This window comes from Lonchura striata, chromosome 1 (genome assembly GCF_050655825.1).
Source record: "Lonchura striata isolate lonStrDom1 chromosome 1, ASM5065582v1, whole genome shotgun sequence".
NCBI lineage: Eukaryota > Metazoa > Chordata > Aves > Passeriformes > Estrildidae > Lonchura > Lonchura striata.
The window spans coordinates 49068323-49090998 of record NC_140703.1 but is presented as its reverse complement, the minus strand read 5'-3'; the positions used below and the strand labels follow the sequence as shown (position 1 = coordinate 49090998).

Genomic DNA, 22676 nt, shown 5'->3' with positions numbered 1-22676 from the left:
GTTTGTCTTACTCTTCTCTCTCCAAAATCAATGACAGTGGTTGACGCTATGACCAAACAAATTTCTTGAAACAGAATCTTTATTTAGCACAGAGACACTTCAAAGAAAACACATTTGAAACCAATTAAAGAAATATATGCATATCTACCTTTTCCCTGAGGCTTATCTTTTCTTGGATCTGAAGGGTCTAACAAATTTCAGCATTCTCCACAAACATAATCTCTCTTTCTCTTTTCTCTTTCTCTTTCTCTTTCTCTTTCTCTTTCTCTTTCTCTTTCTCTTTCTCTTTCTCTTTCTCTTTCTCTTTCTCTTTCTCTTTCTCTTTCTCTTTCTCTTTCTCTTTCTCTTTCTCTTTCTCTTTCTCTTTCTCTTTCTCTTTCTCTTTCTCTTTCTCTTTCTCTCTCTCTTTCTCTTTCTCTTTCATTTCCTTAACCGCTTCTGATAAGTAACTACAACACAATAAGAAATGTTTTTCCTGTTCCACAGTGGGACAAGACATTTAAACTTATATTCACAATTCACACAAAAATACCCCTCCCCTTCCCAAAGATTATTGCTGAATAAATAAAAATAAATAAGATTTTGCACTTAAATGAAGATGTAGTCATTCATACTAAGCAAAATATTTTCAATAGGCAAGCGTGTAGTGCTGGGATTCTTCAAAATGCTGCTCCAGTAGCTCATGTTGAATCAGCCCTGGTATTGCTCTGGCAGCTTCCCCATTGCTATCTGCTCAGGGAATTGGCTAGGACCTAGAAGGACTGAAGGGAAGAACTGTACATCAGTTAAGGAGAGGAAGACAAGGGAAGAGAACATGTGTGGAAGACATTTTTGAAATTCAGCAGTTAAACAAAGAATAGTAAAATGAAGAAAAGTGCAGTCTGAACTCAGATTGAGGCTGGTGGGTTATATATATAACATAAAGCAAAACCTCACGGTATGAGCTTCTATTTAATTTGGAGGATGCAGGCTGATGAAGAAATTGGAACAGAGGTGGTAAAAAGTTTGTCTGAATTTAAGCCAAGTAATGGACCAAAATACACAATTTCCTTTAGTAACCACAGGTTTAACGGAATGTGATTGAGGGTCCTGTTCTGAATGCAAAATGCAAAGGGAAAAACTATGTGAGAGTTGATAAAGCCTACTTCACAGTCTCAGAGAAGACTGTAGTTCAGCTTCTGATATATTGAGTTGGGAGGTGACAACTGTTCACAGTAATGGTTTGAGTTAAGTGATGTGAGTAGATGTTTGTACTTTCTCATCTACTGGGAGACTGTTGGTCTCTCTGGGAAAGACGCAGCTAATGTATATTTCTTTCACTTAAATGCAAGTAGTTTTTGTTTAAAGCGGAGAGAATTCCTTGTGAATAATTTGATCAGAAATGTGATAATCCCACAAAAGATTTTTTGATAGGAAAAAGCTCTTTCCCCTTTTCTGTCTAGCTTTAACAATATGACCCATGATTATATTTTCTCTGCCCTGTCCAGTTGTGGAGGGGAGTGATACAGCTGCTTTGGTGGGTGCCTGGCATCCAGCCAGGGTCAGCCAATTGCATATGGTAATTTTATTTCAACAACTAAATTGCAAACATAACTCCCCAAATTATTATTCCCATAATTTTATTTAGCAGCCTGATCAGTTGTACAATTTCCACAGGTACCATTCTGCTGGATCAAATATCAGTCTGTCGCAAAGGTTTCTGCCAAATTTTGGAGGAAACATGACCATACACTGGTTTCAAAGTCAGATAGTATTACATCTCACAAAATTAGACCAAAACCAAAAAGTTACCTTTATACATGCACATTCAGAAGGCAAATCTTCCTCTACTGGTAACTGGATTCTTGAGTCACTCTGCAGTTTGCTGTAGCATAATCTCAAATAAAATGTTTTGCATTCATTCAGCCTAGAGGGTCATGAAAATGGATTTTATAGACAATACATTATTTTGTTATGATACTTAATTTAGCATTATTTTTGAGTGCTCATTAGTAGCACGCACTTCCCAGAACAAAGCCATCCAACTGATTGCCTAAGGGATGTTGTGGCGCATGCGCCAGTTGTAGTCCTCAGGACAACTGCAGCATCAGATAAGAATTATTTTCCTTGAGAAAACATCTGTGATATACCCATCCTACAGTAGTCAGGAAGCTGCATAGTATGAAGGTGAATCAGTGTTGGGAGTCTGAATAGCTCAAATTATATGCATTGGATATGAACACTGAAAAAAATAATGAGTTTATCATGGGTAGAATGGATGAAGGATGATTCCAGTCTTGCTGAAAATTGCCCCCCTAGCTACACCTATGAGAACCCTTGTACAAACATTTACCCAAGTACTAGATTTACACAGTGGTATGCCCAAAAATGAGATTTAAATGCTTGCACACATAAGAAGGGAGTCGCTGCTGTACTAAGGCAGATGGACTATGACAGCAGTTTTTCCTCTCCAAGAGCAAGCCTAAGGTTAGTAATGATGAATCAGAGAAATCAGAATCACTAAGGAATCAGAAAAAGGCTAATGGGTTAAATTAATGTTTAACATTCCACATACTGCAAAGAACTTTTCTATCTTCCTGTCTTTTTTCCATTTTTTCTCCAATTTCAATAGCATAAATAATCTCCCAGACACTTAACCATATCTGTAGCTACACTGGAAAGGTGGAATTTATCTTCAGAAACTTATGGTTATTGTTAATGGAATACAGTTAATGGACAGAAGCATGCATTTTTAGAGTATTTCAAATGGCTGCTACAGGTTAAGATGAGAGGCATTATGCAAGTGTTCTCCAGAAGCTATAGCAGAAACCAGGATGACTAATTTGGAGGTAGATGTTTTTAAGTACTGTGATAGCTTCATTGCAGAGCTCTCTTTATTAATTCAGATGTAAATAATTGTAATTCAACTCCTATCTCTAAGTTTCTGTGTAGCCTTGGATTGGGAGAGCACTGATGATAAACTGACATTTCATATAAAGACACTGGATTGCTGTATGTATGCCATATGTGTGCGTAAGACAGAAAAGACAAAAGGTTATTTCTTTAAGTTAGTTTTGTCCCAGAGATACATACTGGAGGAATTAATATAATCTAGGATAATATTAAAGGGAATAATAACACAACTGGGGTCATTAACCTCTTCTTTACACCTGCAGATGGGGAAACTGATTATTCCTTTGGACACTTTTGCTAGATTTAGCCTCTGTTCTGCAGGGAGGTTTATCCTTTCTGTATGAGAAACAATATTGACTTGTGTTGCAGCGTGCTGGCTGCTGGATCAGCTGTCACCAGACAACAATGTATAATTGCATACTGCCTACATGAGAACATCCTGTCGCCTGGTCTCCAAGAATAACTTTACTGCAGAGTTCATTGTTCTGCAGGGTCACTGCCAGTGAAGTCATGTGCTGCAGACCTCCAAGAAGAGGAACAGTTACACTGGTCCAAAAAATCCACATTTAAAATAAAAAAACCCCAAACAACTAAACAAGCAAAAGGAAAAAATAGTCTCCCCTAACTTCTCCTTTCCCCCCAAACTCAACCAAAAATACCCAAGCCAACAAAGCCCAGCAAAATAGCCCCAGTGGTGAAAATTGAATGGAGCAAAAATCAAGCCTGCTAAAGTAAAGGAACTTTCTTTTCTTGACAACCTTAACACTCCCTTTATACTACAACTTGTAATCACATGATTACATGCATCTTTTTTTACTCTGGGGCCTCTGACATATTTAATATGCAGCATAGATTATGTTCTTTGATTTTCTTCTTGCTTGACATTTCCTAGGTGTTATTTCACACTGCTGATTATGAACTGTTTGCAAATGGTGGCAATTGTAGGTGTCACAGCTGTAGGGGTTAAGGTCCTGCCTGACTGTAAAGAAATTCAGTATATATTTATGAGGGGTAGACACTATCATTTATTTTTCTTTCCTGTCTTTTAGGAGGTCTTTCCTCTCACCCACAGTGCTGTAACACTGAGATAGTTACTGCTTTAAATACTGTTTTAGAGTTGCTGTAATAAGGAACAAAGAAATAAAATGGCATTTTCTGTGTATTAGGAAAGAAGTGAGTGTTCTATTTGTAATGGAAAACACAGATATAAAAATATAAAAGCACAGCTATCTATTTTCTCATAATGGTAATTTATTTTAATTTTTTTGCTATGTTTTTCATGGGCTTACGTTGCTAATGAAATATATAATTGCCGCAGTAGTATTTTATAAAAATAGGCACATAGAAATGGACTTTCATTCTTTTTCTGAGTCCATCATGAAATGGTTAATTTTAGATTACTGGTTACTAGTGACTAGTGCTCATCATGTAAGTGTTACCTGAGTTGCAAGGTGAATACTATATGGTTTATATTCTAAATTATCTAATAAAATAGTATTTTCCTTAAGAAACAGAGTTTATGAAGCTTAGATTTTCTTAACAGTTACAGTGCTGAGTAATGCAGTGTTCTAATAAGTTCATTTCAAATTGAGCAAAATGCGTGAACTTAAAATTTGCAAATTTAGACTGGGTTTCTAAAAGTTTGATGTTACCAATTTTTCTGTCAGTTGTACTGGTAAGTAGATTGTGTTATCCTTTTCATTAGAAGAGAACGGATGCTGGGAAGATAAAACAGTTTGGTGTGGCATCAGAAAAAAGCATGGTACACACACATACAACACAGCCTTAGTCAACCTGAGACACAGGTCTCCTGCACATTTCTTCCTGCAGCTTCTAGCCAATAGGTTTGCTCCATTTTGGAGATGACAGGACCCACCATGGTGACAATGCATTGGCAGCAGTTACATCTTCCAGTAATTGCACCATGTTTTCATTTATATTGATGGCTCCCTCGTGTTTCTATGGTGGTGCCATTAAAGATGTTAAGTCATTTATTTTCTTCCTGCTATACAATGCTTCTCAAAATGCACTCTTTTGATAGCTCACATCACTGTGATACAATCCAAAACATCTGAGAGCAATTAGGATTACGTTTTCCTATTTCATCCCCTCTGATTGAAGAGAATAGACAATACTTCCTAAGGCTTTTATTTATTACTTTGCCAATATAAACTTTTTATATGAATATTGCTATTTTTTCTGTTGTCATAACCAGTCAGCACCAGGCATTTCTAGTAATATATTTATTTCACTTATATTTCAGAGGGTATTAAAACTCAGTATTTTATGTTTTCCTAATGGTGGACCTAACACTCATCTTTGTTATATTGTCCTTAAAGAGGATATGCTATTTTTACCATTCACAAAAAACGGACCTAAAATATTGTCATCTGAATTTTTGAATTTTCTTTTATTTTTGAATCAATTTCATGAATCACATGCATGCATTAATTCATCCTTCTAGATTTTGTAATATTTAGAAAACAAGGGTGACATTTGTCTCATATGACTTGAAGCATGGCAAGGTTAGATCTCTAAATCTAAATAAGGCTGCTTTTTATCCCCCCAGGAGAAAAGTAGGTATCTCTGGATGTGATGTGTCTGATGTTATTCCAGAAGCAAACATTATTATGCAGAGTTTATGTCATGGTTTAACCCCAGCTGGAATTGAAGCCTCACAGAGCCTCTCACTCACACAGCACTCCAGTGGGATGGGGCGCAGAGTTGGGAGGGTAAAAGGGAAAACTCATGTGCTAAGATAAAGATAGTTAGGAAAAGTGAAAATTGCACACATAAGGAAAGCAAAACAAATAATTCATTCATCACTTCCCATGGGCAGGCAGGTGTTCAGCCATCTCCAGGAAAACAGGACTCTGTCATGTTTAACAGTGACTTGGTGTTGTGGTTTAACCCCAGCCAGAAACCAATTACCAGGCAGCTGCTCTGTCATTCACCCATCATTGGGTAAGCAAGAGAATCAGAAGGGTAAAAGATAGAAAACTTGTTGATTGGGATAAGGTCAGTTTAGCAGATAAAGCAAAAGCTATGCATGCAAACAGAGCAAAACAAGGAATTAATTCACTGTTTCCCATGGACAGGTGTTCAGTCTTCTCCAGGAGAGCAGTGTTCTATCACACATAACAGTGACTTGGGAAGGCAAACACCATCACACCCAACATCCCCCTTTCCTTCTTTTTACCCCCACACTTTATCTACCTAGCATGATGCCATATGGTCTGGAATATCCCTTTAGTCATTTGGGGTTGCTTGACTCAGCTGTGTTTCCTCCAACCTGCCATGCACCCCCAACTCCCTCACCAGTGTGTCATTATGAAAAGCAGAAAAAGCCTTGGCTCTGTGTAAGCTCTGCTCAGCAATGACAAAAAAAAAAACATCTCTGTATTATCAACCCTATGTTCAGCACATATTCAAAGCATAGCCCCATACAGCCATTGTGGAGAGAATGAACTCTACTCCAGCCAAAACTAGCACACTTGGGAAGACAAAAGCCATCACTCTGAGCATCCTCCTTTTCTTTCTCCTTACCCTAGCTTTTTATGCTGAGCATGGCAGCATATGCTATGGGATACCCCTGTGATCATTTGGGGTCAGCTGTCTTAAGTGTGCCCCCTGAAAACTGCTTGTGCACCCCCAGACTATGTGCTGGTGGGGCAGTGTTTGTAGCAGAACAGGTCTTGAGTCCGTGTAAGCGCTGCTCAGCAATGATGAAAACATTTATATATTATTAACATTATTTACACAAATCCAAATCACAGCTACTGGGAAAAAAATGCCAGCTAAAATCAGGACAGGTAATTTCCTGTTTGTCTATTGTGAAAAACATAGAGGGACAGAGATATTGGTGCCTTTATTGCCCAAGATAGAACCTGTGACCACACCCTAAATTTCCTACATTCTGTGCCAAAGATAGGTCTCTTGATTACTCTTGATTCTTGAATACTTCAAATGTACATAATGGGTCTCAACATGGTCCTTTTCTGGACCCATTCCAAGCAGTTGAGGATGAGTTTGGAGGGGTTGGCTCTAAATTGCTTGCAATATTTCTTTTCATGCTAAAAAAGATACACAGTTCAGGTTGGTATCTTCTTTTATTTTTCCACTTTAAATTTCATTTTCTTTCATTCTCCTTTCATTTGTGAGTCTCTTTTGATCTTTTCTACTTCTTTTCCCCCTTTGGTAGCTATATAAGTCCTTTTATTCTCCTTTTTCCTCTTTGGCCTATTCCGATTTAAGAGTCCTTGGATTCCTTTCCTACCACTCCTTCCTGTATATGTACTTTGAACTCTGAATAGCCCTTTTGAAGGCACTCTGACCATCACTTTGCCTTGTATCTCCTTTTTTTTTTTCCTCCTACAGATGAGTTTAATTTCTTTTGCAGTTTCCCCAAAAGTCCCCAATGTTTTTCTCATTTTTTGATTTTCTTTTTAAAGATAATAATTTATTAATATCCCATATTCAATATTTTATGTTCCCTAAAATGTTTCTGAAAGTGGAGTTCATTCCCTTACACCATTTTTCTCACTGAATTATTTTCTTCCTGTATTGGATTCAAGTGCTATGATTTCATAGTTTCAGCTGAAACTTTGAGCCATCTTTAGTTTTTGGAATTCACTATATGTGTTTGACAATTTTGCATCTGTATGCACTATCTAGAGACTTGATCAACTAAAATGCAATCAGAGGTTTGTGCCTTCCTTGGCTCTGTTCCAGATCACTGGCCTAAGGGATATGCATGAAATTATTGCTGTAGGAGTTTTGTGTTTTGTTTTGTTTTGTTTTGTTTTATTTTGTTGTTGTTGTTGTTGTTGTTGTTTTATTTCTTTTATGCTTGCCTGAGATTTTTACCATTTATTGTTGTCACTGTCAAAATTACAAAATATGTGCTTTGAAAGCATTATATAACATTTTACACCTGGTGATTTTCTCTTCTCTGCCTTTCCCATACGTACTGCATCCTGTCTTTTCAACACAAGGGAATTATCCCACTAAGTTTCAGTTAGTCTTTCCAGATCGTAATCTCCTTTATTTAGTACAGCACTTTCCAGTTGTTGCTTGCTTCCCCACACATTTGAGTCAAACACTATGTTCATGTTATCCTTCATCTTTTGCTTCAGAACAATTTTAGTTTCTTGCCTAATTTGTATGTTGGAAGTACAAGCCGGATTATCCAAATTAAGTGAAAGCTTTCCCTTCCCTCCTTCTCCCAAAGGTTTGCAGCCTGCCTAACAGGCTCTGCCAGTTCTGAGCCCAAGAGGCTGGCAACCTGTCTGCATAAGGGGAGACTGTAATCCAAACAGTTGGCTGCGGCATCAGGAGGCATTCCAGTGATCTGTGTACTCAAACCCTCCAACCCCATTAGATCTTTCCTCAGTTGGCTTCCAGCATTTACTTTCTTCAGTTCCTCACTGTGCAGATAAGATTTTCTTTTCCTTACTATCTGGAGAAACAATTTCTTGTGTTTTACATAAATATACTTTATTTGTGTCAGTTGTTTCCTTAAGGAATATGATGATTAGAACTTCTGGAGCATTACTCAATAAATCTAGCAACACCTTTGTTATGACAGTCCTTTTCATCCTGGCTCTCTATCATGTTTTGCTTATGTAATATTTTGAACTACTTTCCTTCTATGCAAATTAATCAGTTGAGACTGCTTATCCTTTCTGTCTTTCTGACAGGTCCCTTCCAGTACTTATGCTGCAGTCATATGTGGTTGGAACTCTTTTCTTCATATCGAAAAAATAACACACCTGTTGCAGGTGTTAGTACTGTTTCCACACATATTTCCCATCTGCTTTTCCTATGGGCTTTCTTAGGATTTTTGGCACAAGGCTTTGCTTTTCTCCATTTCTATATGTGGGGTCTTAATTGACTCTTCCTTTTTTTTTAAATTTTTTTTCCTGGTAATTTCTTCTCTTGGTCTTTGTCCAGTCCCTGTTTCAGTCTGGTTTTCCCATTTGCACTTCATTTGGCTGTTCCCTTATCATTCATAGAATACATCTATTCCCCACTGGGATTGTCCATGAAAAGGTCATGGACATAGTTTTGAGCAGCTGTTTCTTCCTGTTCTTCAGGCTGGTTTGCAATGTCACAGCCTTTTGCAACCCTTTCTACATTAGCTCCATCCATCCTATAAATGATTCCTGACACTGCCCAGTTTTCTGCCTTGATTTGCCATGCCACCCTTTGCCTGAGGTGATCCTAGCTGCATACACACATATGGCTGAAAATGTGAGAGGGGGAAAAGTGTTGGGGGGAAATCTAAAGCTGTATTTTCCTGAGGATGAAGCACGGTGGGAGACTTATCTTCCTGCTGCAGCTATCTGGGAGGCTGGTCACAGCTTTCTCTTAGCATGGGCAGATTTTGCTGCCAGATGCTGGGAGTTTGTCATAGCCATGGGTAATCAAAGCAAGGGAAAAGAAAAAGATCCTTTACCTATGTGTGTGTAATCTATACAGCAGTCATCATAATACTTTGCTTTCAAATATTTTTTCTGGACAGAAAAAGTGTTCTTGTGGTAGAGGCACAGCCATTTGATTTGAGGACAGAGCATCCCATGCAATGTCATAGTTACAGAATCATAGGATGGCTTGAGTTTAAATGTCATTTAGTCCAACCTTTCTGTAATGAGCATGGTTGTCCCATGCACCTGTGAAGAAACAGTAGATTTTCTTGGGTCAGTAAATGAAAAAGTAAGGAAAACACCCCCAGGCACTATTATTACAGAGCCAGAAGGTTCCTTCTCTATATCATGTCCTGAGACATACCTCAACTGCTTTGTACCCCTGAAGATGTTCAGGTAAGACGGGAGAGCTGCTGCCTGCATCCCTCTGGAATGGGTCCAGTTCTTTCTGCATTGACTGTCATCCTTCTTGTATCCATGTATAAATTACCTTGCTTAGGTAATATTCTCCGTATGGACATACTACTGCCACATGTAGCAAAGAATGGTAGAAATATAAGGAATTTCTCCCTGGCTCAAGGCAAATTAGGCTTGAGCAAGCTTTATAGGAAGTCAGTTTGGGGTCCCTGGGGTAGCTCTTTACATAGGTGGGTTATGGGTCCTTCCATAGAAAACGCATATAGGTCACAGAGGCTCTGAATTCTGCTATTTGCCCTCCAGATTCTTTGATGTGAATTGCTGGAATTGACTCCCTTCAGGCATGAATTCCTCACCAGAAGTCATGTCATGGGTTAAAAGCACTTTGTTTAAGGGAGATCTGAGCCCATTTCCATGCAAAGCAGGTTCCCTAAGGAGACAAAGGTATTCACCCTTGATCTCTGTATAGGGTGTTAATCAGAATATAATTTTCTAAAAACGCTATCTAATTTTGCTATCTTTTATTGTTGACTTCTGTTGATACTCTGCTTTGTGGGTGATATGCATTTTTATATATCATATTTTTTCCCATCTTATGGAATGGCTATGTGTATTTTACAGGCCTCTCTAAGATCAGGTTGCTGAGTAAGAGTTACAAAAAAGAATATAGCAAACATTTTAGAAGAGATTTTTGTAATTTTGTCAAAATAAGCCACAATCAAACATATTTATATTAGGTCAAAAATAGCATTAAAATTGGGGAGAGGGTAATTTTGCATTCTGCTAGTAATTTTCCATTCTCAAGAAACAGACTAAGTTTTGTTCAAAACAACTCAATCTCTACTCTCCTCACTAATGTACATAGAGTGTTTGATATTGCATTTCATTATGTAAACTTTGCTTTAATGCTTCTCATTACTTCTGCTCAAGTAACCCTGAATAAATGTAGTGTCTGGCACAAGATGCTATTCCTATGGCATTGTTTCAAAACTAGGGCCTTTGTGTTGCACAAGATGGATTTCTCAGTGACATGGCAGAGCCTCCACTTTAAATCATCAATTTAGGAAAGCTGTTCCATCTAACAAAAGCCCGACATCCTACATGAACTTCTAGAGCCTTACCCCAGGGCATCAAGCCAGCAATGAAGGATTAAGATCTAGTTATGAAAAAGTCTTGAATTGAACAGGAATAAGAAAGTTTTGTTTTAGGGACTATATATGGAAAGCATTAGGGAAAGGTCTTTAGTCCTGTCTGTTTGCAATGTAAAATCATTGTGAAAATGCTTTCTTTACTTTGCTGGCATGGGCAACCAGAGAAGCCGGAGAGAAGGAAGGAAATGAGAGACTATCTAATTATGTTTCTATAATGTCCTCCAATACCTTACTAATGTGGCTGGTGGAACTTTTTCAAAACTGAAGTAGACAAATGTGGTGCTTGTCCAGCTGAAATGGGAAGCTAACATGCACAAGGTTTGGCTGGAAGGCTCCAGGAAAACTTCATTTTAAGTGCATAGCTATACTGCATCATTTGCTGTGTCAACAGCAACCAACAGAAATGACAGCAGAAGCTTTCTATAATATAGCACTGTCACTTCTAAGTTCTAAAATCTCAAAGAAATCCTTTGTTCAACTCCATTGTATCTATCCTAGGGATGGATATAATATTATAACCACTTCCCACCATTAGCAATATTTAGGTAGATGGTACAAATTGTCATTGTATACTAAATAAAATAAGGGAGGAAGGAGAAGTAGAGTTTGGATACTTTATTGTAGGCACTGCTTAACTGTTGGCTCAGTCCCAGGCTCTGGGAGGATCTCTCCAAACTGTTTCAGAGTCAATATGTGGCAGAGTTCTGGATTTAATTTGTTCCAGGGACCATCTCCAAAAACAGTCACATTTTGTTTTGGTCTCTGGCACTGGTTTATTCATCAGTATAGACATAGCCATTGGGTTTGGGTTGACATGTGATATTATGAGTCTTTTCATGACAATTCTGTTTCTCAGTGACTTCACCTCATCAAACCTCAGCTTCAAAGTCTAGCCTGTCCCAATGTCCATCTGCCCTGTTATATTTCCTCCATCTGGCACATGCAAACGTCTGTGATCTTCTGTTTTGTAGAAATTATCATCTTGTGGTTTGTGTTTTCTGTTCTTGTTTTGTTTTGTTTGGTTTGTGGGAATTTTATTATTACCTATGCTTTGATTTTGTTTGTTTTTGTCATTGTTTGAAATTTTGATCTGAACTCAACACAAAAAAAGCCCAACACAGTTAAGTTCCTTTTCATACATGATTTTCACGTCTGTATGATTTTTCCACCAGCATGGATTAGCCAGCACAAAAAAGCAGCAGAAAAAAGAAGTTTAAAATATATTTCAATACCTGGCCTTATACTAATTTCTACTAGAAACATAAAATGCAATAATAAAGGTTTTAAAGTTAAGATTTTACAGCATCCAGTTATTTTTAATAAAGCAAATTTGATTTAGAGGGAGATCATACATCTCAAAGTTTAAGAGTATTTTATTTCCTTTTAAAGAAAGTTAAGAAACACATCTTTGATGAATGTAATTGTGCTTTGTGAAGGCCTGGAAAGTGGCCTAGTAAGCTCTTGTAATCAGTGACCTTAAAATTACGTATTGGCATAAGAAAACTATGTATTAATGTAAGAAACATAAATATTGATATGGATTCCATGTAATGGACAGGATGGTTTCCATAGTTCTTTTGGGAAGGGAAAAGTGCACATGGTAGCACTACCTGTCCTCATCAATTTCCTGTTTGTGTAGTCATTCATGGCACTGGGATATACAGTGGAAAGTATTCACAGGTATTACCACACTTACAATGTTTTAGGAAAATACCTTTCTTCAGAATTTCACAATTTCTTTGTTTGAAATGACACACATTTTCCTTCAGAAAGGAAGGAATATTTGTCCATTACAGAGAGGATAAGGCTACTCAGTCCATTCAAACTGGTCTTTGAACTGCATCTGTTTATTTTTAGTATCCTATGCCTGTAGGACTTAACCTGTCTCTTAAAGTCCTACTTAGTCTAAGGTTCAGCTGCTTTCTTTTGCAGTTTACCATTCTTTGTATTTTCTCCTGACCTTTTAAAATGTTATGTTATCTAATGTGCATAGTTCCTTTTAATTTTTCTACTTAGATGGTAATCAGGAATTAATTTGTACCTGTGATAGCAGAAAAAAGGTTTTTTTACTGACACTTATGAGCACATGCTGGACAGTAAATATTATGAGGAACATTTTGGAGCTGCAAATGCTCTTCACTAGCAAGCACACAGCAATCACAAATATATTCACCAACAATCCACCAAAGCTCTTTTGAGCCTCATGGCAAATCTCTAGCTTTAGTGTAAGTGGGAGGAGGGATCTATTCTTATGTGCAAAAGAGTTACACTTAGGTTATCTATTATTTTGGTTTTTGAGATTTTGGTTTCAGAAAATATTTAGGGTGTGTAAAGAAATAAACCCTTTGTTTGGCAAAGGTGCTACACAGCATATCCTTCAGGATTTCACACTTGAGAAATTTTTTTTCTATCTGCATTTTACTATATTAATCAACTCTGTCAAACAATTACCTACCTAATGAGAAGAATGTGGAGGGATGTGATAGTTCAAGAGTATTTATTTAAAATATATAGGAAAATCTCAAAATTATAGCTCTGGGATTAATAGTTGATAGAAATTAATGTATTTCACACATTTGTATTCATGGTACCTCCAACCCTGGAATCAGTGTTTCTGCAAGCCATCAAATCTAATGCAAAGGATCCAATTCAATTGATATCACTAGGTATCAATTGCTCTGAAAGTCTGAACTTTTTCTACATAAAGTTTATATTTTAAAAAGGGCTGGCATTGTGCAGTGTTGACAGCACAACATGAAAAGTCCTGCTGAGCTTGTCTATACACGTTTTGGTATGGCTGAGCATAAAATTCTTTGCTATGCAACTAAATGAATATCAAAAGACAAGATGAATACATGTAGCAGAGAAATGAAGTGCTTTTGAAAGGACTTTCCGCTGAATGAAAAAAAAAACAAAGCAAGATTGACTAAGAATCGGCAGGCTGGTTGTATTTTTTCCTACCTTGGGTGGCTCTGAGGTTTGACTAGGTGCCAGTTAACAAATTAGGTCATTGATATGTTACTTCTGCATATAGAATAATTCTTGATAACTGTATGGTCTGTCCACACATGTGAGACTAATCTTAATTTCCACCATCCTTCTTTCTCATTTGGGGAAAGAGTTTGTACTGTCAAAACAAAATCTACTGATGCAGATTTCACCCCCCCCCCCCACCTCCCTCACCCTCACCAAATAAGAACAAATGAAAAGGAAAGAGCTTGTCAGAAGTTATTTCATTTCAAACCACCTCTTGTCAAAAAGAATAATAAATAAACCTGAAAACTGACTCTCAATCCTCTTAGGCCTGTTATGTTTCAATTAGAGGAAAAGGACACAGTGTAATTTTCAGTGACAGGTAGGTAAAAACCTTTTTAGAAATTTAAAGAGCTAACCACAATGTATTAAAGTAAACATATATATATTATTATAAGAAAATGCTTATTTCATAGGCCTGGGTTCTCTTGGAGTATGGAGAACTAAATGCAAAGCTCCAAAATGCCACTGTTAGGATCAGGTAGTGATTTAGGATCAGGCGGTGATTGACATATATTTTGCACAAGATGATTTAGCAGGAACTCAGCTTCCTCCCCCTGCTTTTCAATTTTTAGCATCTATGAGTTTGCCAAATGGTGTGCACTGATGATGTCTACACTTGGTCCCCTTCTGGATCTCCTCCTTTCTCAAGTGTTCCCAGCTTCTCATGTGTTCAGCAGATTTTCAGCCCCCACCACCAGCACTGCACAGCCTATGCCTCCACACGGCCACCTGGTAGGGAGACAGGCTGTCTCCCATTTTCATCTCCCTCTCCTCCTCTCCCACCCGGAGTGACCAGTAAAAGAGGCAGAGGAGGAGAGGGAAGGGGAAGTGGTGGCTGGCAACTGTTTCTATAGGGAGGTCAATTAAAGGCTGAGAGTTGGGAAAGAAGGGATTAAAGAGCTGACTGGGCTGTGATGGTGTGTAGGGAGGAGGGATCTGGGCATGGCTTGGAGAAATGTAAGAGAGGAAGGGGCAGAGCATTTGGCCACAGGAAGATTGAGTGTGCAGTAGGGAGGATGAACCACAGGAATGGGGACTTTGGAAGCATAGTGAAGGCAAGATGACTGATGATAATAACTGATAATTTAAGAAGTATACACAGGAATAGGAGAGCAGAAAAAGACAAAATATTAGGATTTTTTATATCCTGTCATATGAGACAGACCCTGCCACACTAATCAATAATTTCAATACAGTTATTTTTGTCTGAATGTCATAGAAGATGTTAATAACTATGTTTTCTGTAAATTATAAGTTAGGTATATCAAATGGGGAGAAAAGGTACTTTGCAATGGAAAAACTCAAATAAGATGTACACTGCAATACACATTATAGTGTGTGCAAACAACATATTTCCATATACTCTTTTTTTAAATTGTCCCTTCAAATCTTTTTCTCATGTAGGTCTTGTCAGTTTTTGTACCATATCTTATCTTTTGCATGCAGTCTCAGAAGAATGAACATTATTTTTATACAGCCAAAGAAAGGATTGCCAAGGAGAAAGTTGAAGAATTAAATCCTTTGGTGCAAGTCAATACATGTATCTATGTATTTATGTATAAATGTTTATATTTCAGTGTTATGGGCTGCTGTGAGAAGGTTGTATAGAAGACTGGATGATAAATCAGGCTTTTTTTAGCCTTTGAAACATGACTTTATCGGATTGGTATTTATAGACAAAGCACATGAGACAAATGATTAATTCCTGTTTTGTTTGTAATCATTATTATTACATTTTTGGAGCAGTTATTCCTTAACAATACTATCTTAATTTAACCCTTGACAGTCTGCACTAGTTCTTTGGCTCTGTTCCTTACTATGCCAACCTTTCCAAAGTGCTATAGAAAGGATCACACTCTAGCAATCTGGGTGCAAGTTAATGCCAATAAAACCAGAGATGTCTCCTTGTTTTGACACAGTAGACAGAGAATGGGTGAGCTTGGAGAAACCACAGCGAATTTTTTCTGGATTGGCTGTTCTGTGTTGGATTAAGAAACTGCCACCCCTAAGAGTTCATTCCTGGCCTCCCTATTGTATTTATTTGTCTAGAGAATTTGAGATTTATTGATCTAGAGCAAGAAAAAAATTGCATGATGATTTAGTGTACTCACCAGAGGATGGGTGTTCTCACATCCTGTCCCTCTTTAAAGCTTGTTTATACGAAGAGTAAAAAAATGTATACTCACAGCAATAGCAATTTCCGCTTCTACATATTGGGGCTGGACTGCAGTTTATTCTCAGAAATAGTAATGGTTTTTGTCATCCGGTTTAGTTTCACTAAATCTTCCCCTTTTTGGAAAATCAGGAAGAGATACTCATCAGCCTTGCTATTTTTGGTTTATTTATTGTTGTTTTGTCCTATAAGAACATTATTTAATGCAGTTGTAGATGTTTTCTGAAGGGACTGCAAGTTACTCAGAATTTATTGTCCAGTATGTCTGCATGAAAGAGCATTTTTACCTTCATGAATTAAGTCACAATGCAAGCTTGTGGTGTTAATGTACAAAGAAAAGAAGCATTTCTTCTGACACTGAATAAATACATTTAGGCCAAAAGATCTGTTCTGGGAATCCATACAAAATTACAGACATGCTGTGCAAGGTTTTTGTAAATGAATAGCGAAGGTATTTTTTGCCATGACATTTGTGCAAATGAAACTGAACAAACCATGGAGACGCTTCATCCTCCACGTACACTGTCTCAGAAGGGTGTGTTACTCTTCTCACTACAGCTCTGCATTGTCTCGTCCCTCCAGGGACACAGCTGATACTAATCTCTCACCTTGTGCTGCAGTCAGACAGAAGCTTTATTAATAATGACAATGGCACATCCTTTGCAGCGTCTTCCTGCTTCACTTGGAGCATTCTCTGATGTTATCTTCATTGTTTCATAGTAGCTATAAATACAAAACTATTTGTAATGAATTGTTTCCAAACAATTAATTACTGAACTATGAACTAAGTTTATATTGACTTTGTTACTCCCAAACTCAAAACTGAGAGCTGAATCAGTTAGATAAATGCAATTCTTCTTATTTAGGACAGGAAAGATAGCTGATCTATCATCATGGAGTCATTTTCATGTGCAAAATATGAGGTAGCATCTTGGACAAATGTGCCCCTGGATAATTTCAGATTGGAATACAAGCATTAACTAGAAAAACCAAAAGACTTGAATTTTTCATTTGGTGATTTTATTTAAATTAGATTAATAATAGTTAACATACATGCTACACCTTTTCTTGCTTGCAAGTCTCAAAGGAGTCTAGAAGTGGATAACACTAAACATGTCAAAAAATGGAGATACCAGAGATTAGTTTACATGCCCAAGTCACATTGCTCTTCAGAAATGGACTGTCAAAATTAGATTTTTAACTACTGAGACAGGAAATTTCCATGTCTTTGGTTATTTTTAAGTGATGTTGGGCTTTTTTGGTCATAAGCCTCAACAAAACGACTAAGTATCTTAATAACAGATATGAATGGATGCAATTAGGTAAAAGATATGATTAACTTAATAAGGTCTTCTCTTTAATTTGTAAAGGATCAAGTTTAATGTATTGATTTTTAATTCTGTATCCCAGAGTTCATAAATTTGAGTGGCATTTAATTAACTACTAAAATTGTCAGTGGTATATTCCTTTCTGTAGCTCAGATAGAAATTAGAAACCTTGTTCTGTGAAAATTGTATATAATTCTGGACCGTACATACTCTGTAATTGTTCTTTTTTACCCAAAAAATTGTGAGAAATATGGTATTCTACAAAATATGGTATATTGCAAAACATGGTATATTCTAAAGTAATAACTCAAGATTTTCAGATGAATTTGAACAGTAAAAGGATTTACTGGAAAGGATATTTGTGTGTAAAATCATGTGCAAGGGGTGATATTCCTAGTACTCTACCAAAGTGAATTTTCATGTGATGCTCAGTCCATGTAAAAAATTGATGTTTTCATTGTGTGACATAATAGAGACTGAAGTGATGTTTCCTCTGTCATAGTTGTGCTACTGATCTACTTTGGTTACTCTGAGAAGCATCTTATTCACCATTAAAATGGGAATGCAAACATAGGGAGGAAAAACCTGAAGTTGAGCACTGCATCAGAGTCAGACTGGCACAGAAAATGAAGTGCTGACCAATGGTGATCCCACCACTATGTGCAAACCTAGAAGTCTTTCATTGCTAGTCATAATAGGATTTATTTTTCCCCTCCTTAATTCCTGTGTAGCACATTCATATAAACAGGAGGTTGAGGAGGAAGGAGATTTAGGAGATGAAGCCATCCCAGAGGAGCTATCAGTAAGACAAAAGAGATTATGGAATTCCCCAGAACTCCACCTCTCACTCCTTCCACAGACATGCAGTTTTCTGTCTCTTTTTTCTTTTGGGAGGCAGGTTGCCAGGGATAAGGCAATAGTAATCCTACTGTCACTGTGGATTCAAAGTGTTGCGTTTCTTACTTTCACAATGGGAAGGTAAAACTAACCTTCAGTCAAACACTGTGGTTAAAGATTTGGTATTTTAAGCAAAAGGGTTTTAGTAGGGTACAGTGATTTTGCAACTGAGAAATATCATATCCCAAAGTACTAAGCAGCCTTTCATGAAGACACTGCAAAATGTCACTGAGAGCTTCTGTAAAAGCCACAGAAAACCCTTCAGAAAACATCCTTTCTTTCAGCCCCAAACCTTTGGGATCATGAGCCAGGGCATCTTAAAGAAGCTGCTACCCTCAAACTGCTGAGGGATGAAGTCAGGCAACTGTTAGAGTATACACATGAGGAAATTATGTCATGCAGCACAGGAGATGTATCCTAACCATGATTGTCTGCATCAGACCCTTCTCTTGAAAACATCAGCATCACCAGCAGTTCTTTTAGTTCCCCAAGAAATATTAACTCCACAGTGTCAGCCAGAGAGAAACAGAAATCCAATTTCCTGTTCCAAGATGGGGAGCAGGGGTTCAAATGCATTAAGCTCTTGCCTAGATTGTATCTTGCCAAAAACTTAAGATTAATTATTAATTCTTCCTTGTTAAGTGCAGAATATGCGCTTGGTGGTCTGGAAAGCCAGAACCTACAATTGCTTTCAATTTCCATACCTATCCTTCACAGCCATGCTTTCCTATCCCATTGAAACTATGTTTGAATGAACAAGGTAATTTCAAAGACAAACAATTTACATAGAAAGATTCTGGTGGATATAAATATTTTAATTAGAGTTGTCTCAATTGGATATCAAATGGAGAACAGACATGAATATACCTGCAAAAACCAGCAAATGGAAACATAGGAAAGTAAAATTGTGTAGTTGTATATTCATTGTGTTCATAAAGTCAGTTCCTGGTTATAATCATTATACTTTGATTGTTATTTCTGGTTTGTGGGAATAAAGAGAAACTAAATTTTAACAATAGCATTTGGAAAGAAAATGAGACATCTGTGGTCTCGTTGGGATCTGAGTAAAGCCAGTGCATTTTCCATTAACTTGAATTTAATAGGATCTAAATTTGATTTAATTTAATTCTCAGTTTTCTTTAATGCATTTTATAATGTAGTTTATAGAGGCTCCAAATTTGAGATGATAAAACATTTCCAAATATGATGCAGCTAATATTCAAATAATACCTATCCCTAGAGGTATGTTACAGTAGTTAATAGATATGTCAATGGAAACAGCTCTCAAAGCTTGCTGACATTTAGGATAGCTTGTTGGTGTGGCTGATGTGGCTATTCTGGAGCTGCAGCTAAACAGGTCTTTCATTGGCAAAGCTTATACTCATTTTCCAGACACAGGAAGTCATGCCAGAAGAAGATTTTTTTGGCATTATAGGTCACTAACCATTAAGCATTTCCGTTACTTGTTTTGTGTGACTCATTCAGTGAAGTCCCTGTCTCACCTGCCACTCTGCAGTGTCTGTAATACAGGTATCACTGTTTTGGACAATGTGTAGGAGAGTAGGGCTCTGTACAAGCTGTGCCAGGCATAGGGTGTTCCCAGAACAGGGAAATGTGTGACCTGGGAGCAGAGTGTTAATACTTTCTACAAACATCAGAGAATCCCAGAAGTCCATCTAGAAAAGTGCTGTGTCTAACTGCAGCCTCCTACCACGTTCCTATATTTATTTTGTAATCATTCAGTGCAGAAAAAGAAAAAAAAAAAAAGAGAAAAAAAAGTAACTGTTTATTTTCATGGGTATAATATGGTTTCACAGAGATTTAGCGATTTAATTAATAAGGAAGGAATTAATAGCTATAGAAAATTCACCTCAGTAACACAATTGCAAGACAATTTGAAAGAAATAGTCAGAGAGTGTGAGATGAGCCTGAGTGCTGGTGTTGTATGGAAAGAGAGTCTGATGGAGTTTTGCAGTAGGTTGCAAGAGAAGTGCAGCTGCTGTGAGCTGCAATGTCTTTTCTGACTGAAATAGAGTGTTCAGAAAAGTGTGCTGAATATATTCATGTTACTGCTCATAAGTGTTGCAATTACTTATTGGTTGTGATGTCGTAAAAATAGAAGGGAAGTGTGATCCATATCCCTGTCATTCTGCATACATACATTTTGCAATATGGTAAGAAGGATAATGCAAGCACACTGGAACCTGGCATATTAAGCTTGTTTCAATTTTTGCTATTTCTGTATAGAGGGTGTAAATCTGGGGGAAAAAAGTGCCTGAAAAGCCTGTTTTTAAGCTGTAATAACGTGGTAGTGGCAAAACTATTTTGCCTGCTCCTTTTAAAGGAATGCTTTGTTTCAGAACATTGTTAACTGAGGACATGTTTCCAATGCACTTTTTTATCCACTTATTTTTTGGGGGACTGCAACATATGTTTTTCCTCTTCCACTTTTTAATATTTTGGTCTCTGGTGAATACACATACAAAAACTCCCTTCCTTTAGTTAGAGTCCACAAATGAAGAGCTTTTCTTTCTCTGATTGCAGATTAGCCTGCCAAGAAACAAACTCTAACTGGAGAACATCACTTTAATTTATTTATGGGATACAGATGACAAGGAAGTCTGTCCTCTTCTCAGGCTTTTTGGAAAGCTTTGGGCTGACCCAGCCCAACAGAGTTCATATGGCAAAGACAAACTATGCCAGGAACCAAAGCCAATAGTCACTGCAAACCTCTGAACCAAAACATTCCTTTAGTGCTTGAATTTCCCTATAATTTGTGTAGATTCCCTTTTTGTCAATGAGGCTTGCAGTGGATAACTAGCTTAGTGCAATCAGACTAAACAACTGTGCTATTCATTCAGCAATTAGATGATAGCAGTAATGCATGCTTTATGGTTTCCGTTCTTCATTCTTTCCTTTCTTTTAAAGTCCTTGGAGACAAACCCTGAGATGTTTGGCAAAGAGGAGGCGCTTGTTGAAAGATATCTTTTTTTTTTTTCCCTTAATGTTGTTAATAAGTTATATTCTCAGAAGCAGAACATCAGATCTACATGGGAAGAAATGATCAGCTGGAGAAAAAGCAACTCTACAGTCATTTATATGCATGAACATTTACTTTCATATATTTCAATGCTAGAGGAAGAACTTTTTCTTAATCACCATCAGCATATGACTTAATATAGAATAAAATAAGTGTATTTTGAATGCAAATAGTTTCAGCAGAAATATAGTAAGGTATGTTTACTCTAGAAATTACTTGGGAAGGGCATAGTGCTAAAAGAGGAGAATTTTGCTTTTGTTGCAGAAGATAAATCTTTGTGAAAGGGTAGGTTGCAGTGCTTCAGCTTTCAGTTAGAAGTTTAAGCTCTGGCCAAAATCAGCTGGGATTTTTACCCTTTCCTTGCTGCACATAACTTCTCAGTGATTGAACAAAAGGGATATATATATGTGTGGTTAACTCAATGACATTGTTAGTGATCCTATTAACAAAGGAGCAGAGTTTACCTTTGTGTGTATTAAAAAAAAAAAAAAAAAGATTTAACCATGTCAGCAGAAATATACTGCTTAGGAAATGTTTTCTTCATAAAGTAAATTGTAAAGTAAATTTCTTCATAAAGTAAATTGTCGCTTAACTACTGCCTTTGCAATTTCTTAGTCTGGTAATTCTTCCTTTGTTTTGTATCAGCTTCTGTGTGACCTCAGACAGATCAAATAAATTCCCTGTACTGTATCTTCCTTATTTAAGGGCTAATCCAAACCCCATCAAACTCAATATTGACAGAGAGAGATTAAGTACTGGCAGATTTCGCTGTTGTACTTTAAAATGTTACATCACCCAGATGTATTTGCTATCTCTTTTCAAAGGATTACTTCCCCAACAGGAGGCAAGGAAGGATAGGATATGAGCTATGTGTCAGTCACTATGGTTTGCCATACAGAATACTAGATTAAATTGCAAGGAAGGCATGTGCTCCTTAATAAACTGAGCTGTAAATTGTGACAGTTGAGGCACAGATTCATATCCTTTTCTGTTGTTCTGCAATATTGGTGATGACCTACGACAGATGACCAAGTCAAAAACATAGGATTTTTGACTTGGTCATCTCCTCTAGTTATAAACATGAAAGATATCTGCTAGAGTTCTGAAAATCCTACCTGCATACCTCAAGAATGTTAGAAAATGCTGATTTCTTTAAATTGCTTGAAGATCCTGATAAAAGGCTATGAATAAAAATAAAGAATCGTACATCTCAAGGGGAAAATGGTTACATTTAATTTTGAAATGCTGAAAATACATGGAAAAAAAACATCTCCAACTGACTCCAAGTACATTGGATTTCTATTCAGACCACTTAAA

General features: G+C 37.1%; 1 long non-coding RNA gene across 1 annotated transcript; it reads right to left on the bottom strand.

Annotated features, from left to right (window-relative positions):
* Positions 1-223: 223 nt before the first annotated feature.
* Positions 224-22383, bottom strand: LOC146768661 (uncharacterized). Its single transcript, XR_014954201.1, has 3 exons — positions 16033-22383; positions 1792-1906; positions 224-761 (listed from the first exon to the last, which is right to left on the bottom strand). It is a non-coding gene; the product is annotated as an uncharacterized LOC146768661 (long non-coding RNA).
* Between the last annotated feature and the right edge of the window lie 293 nt (positions 22384-22676).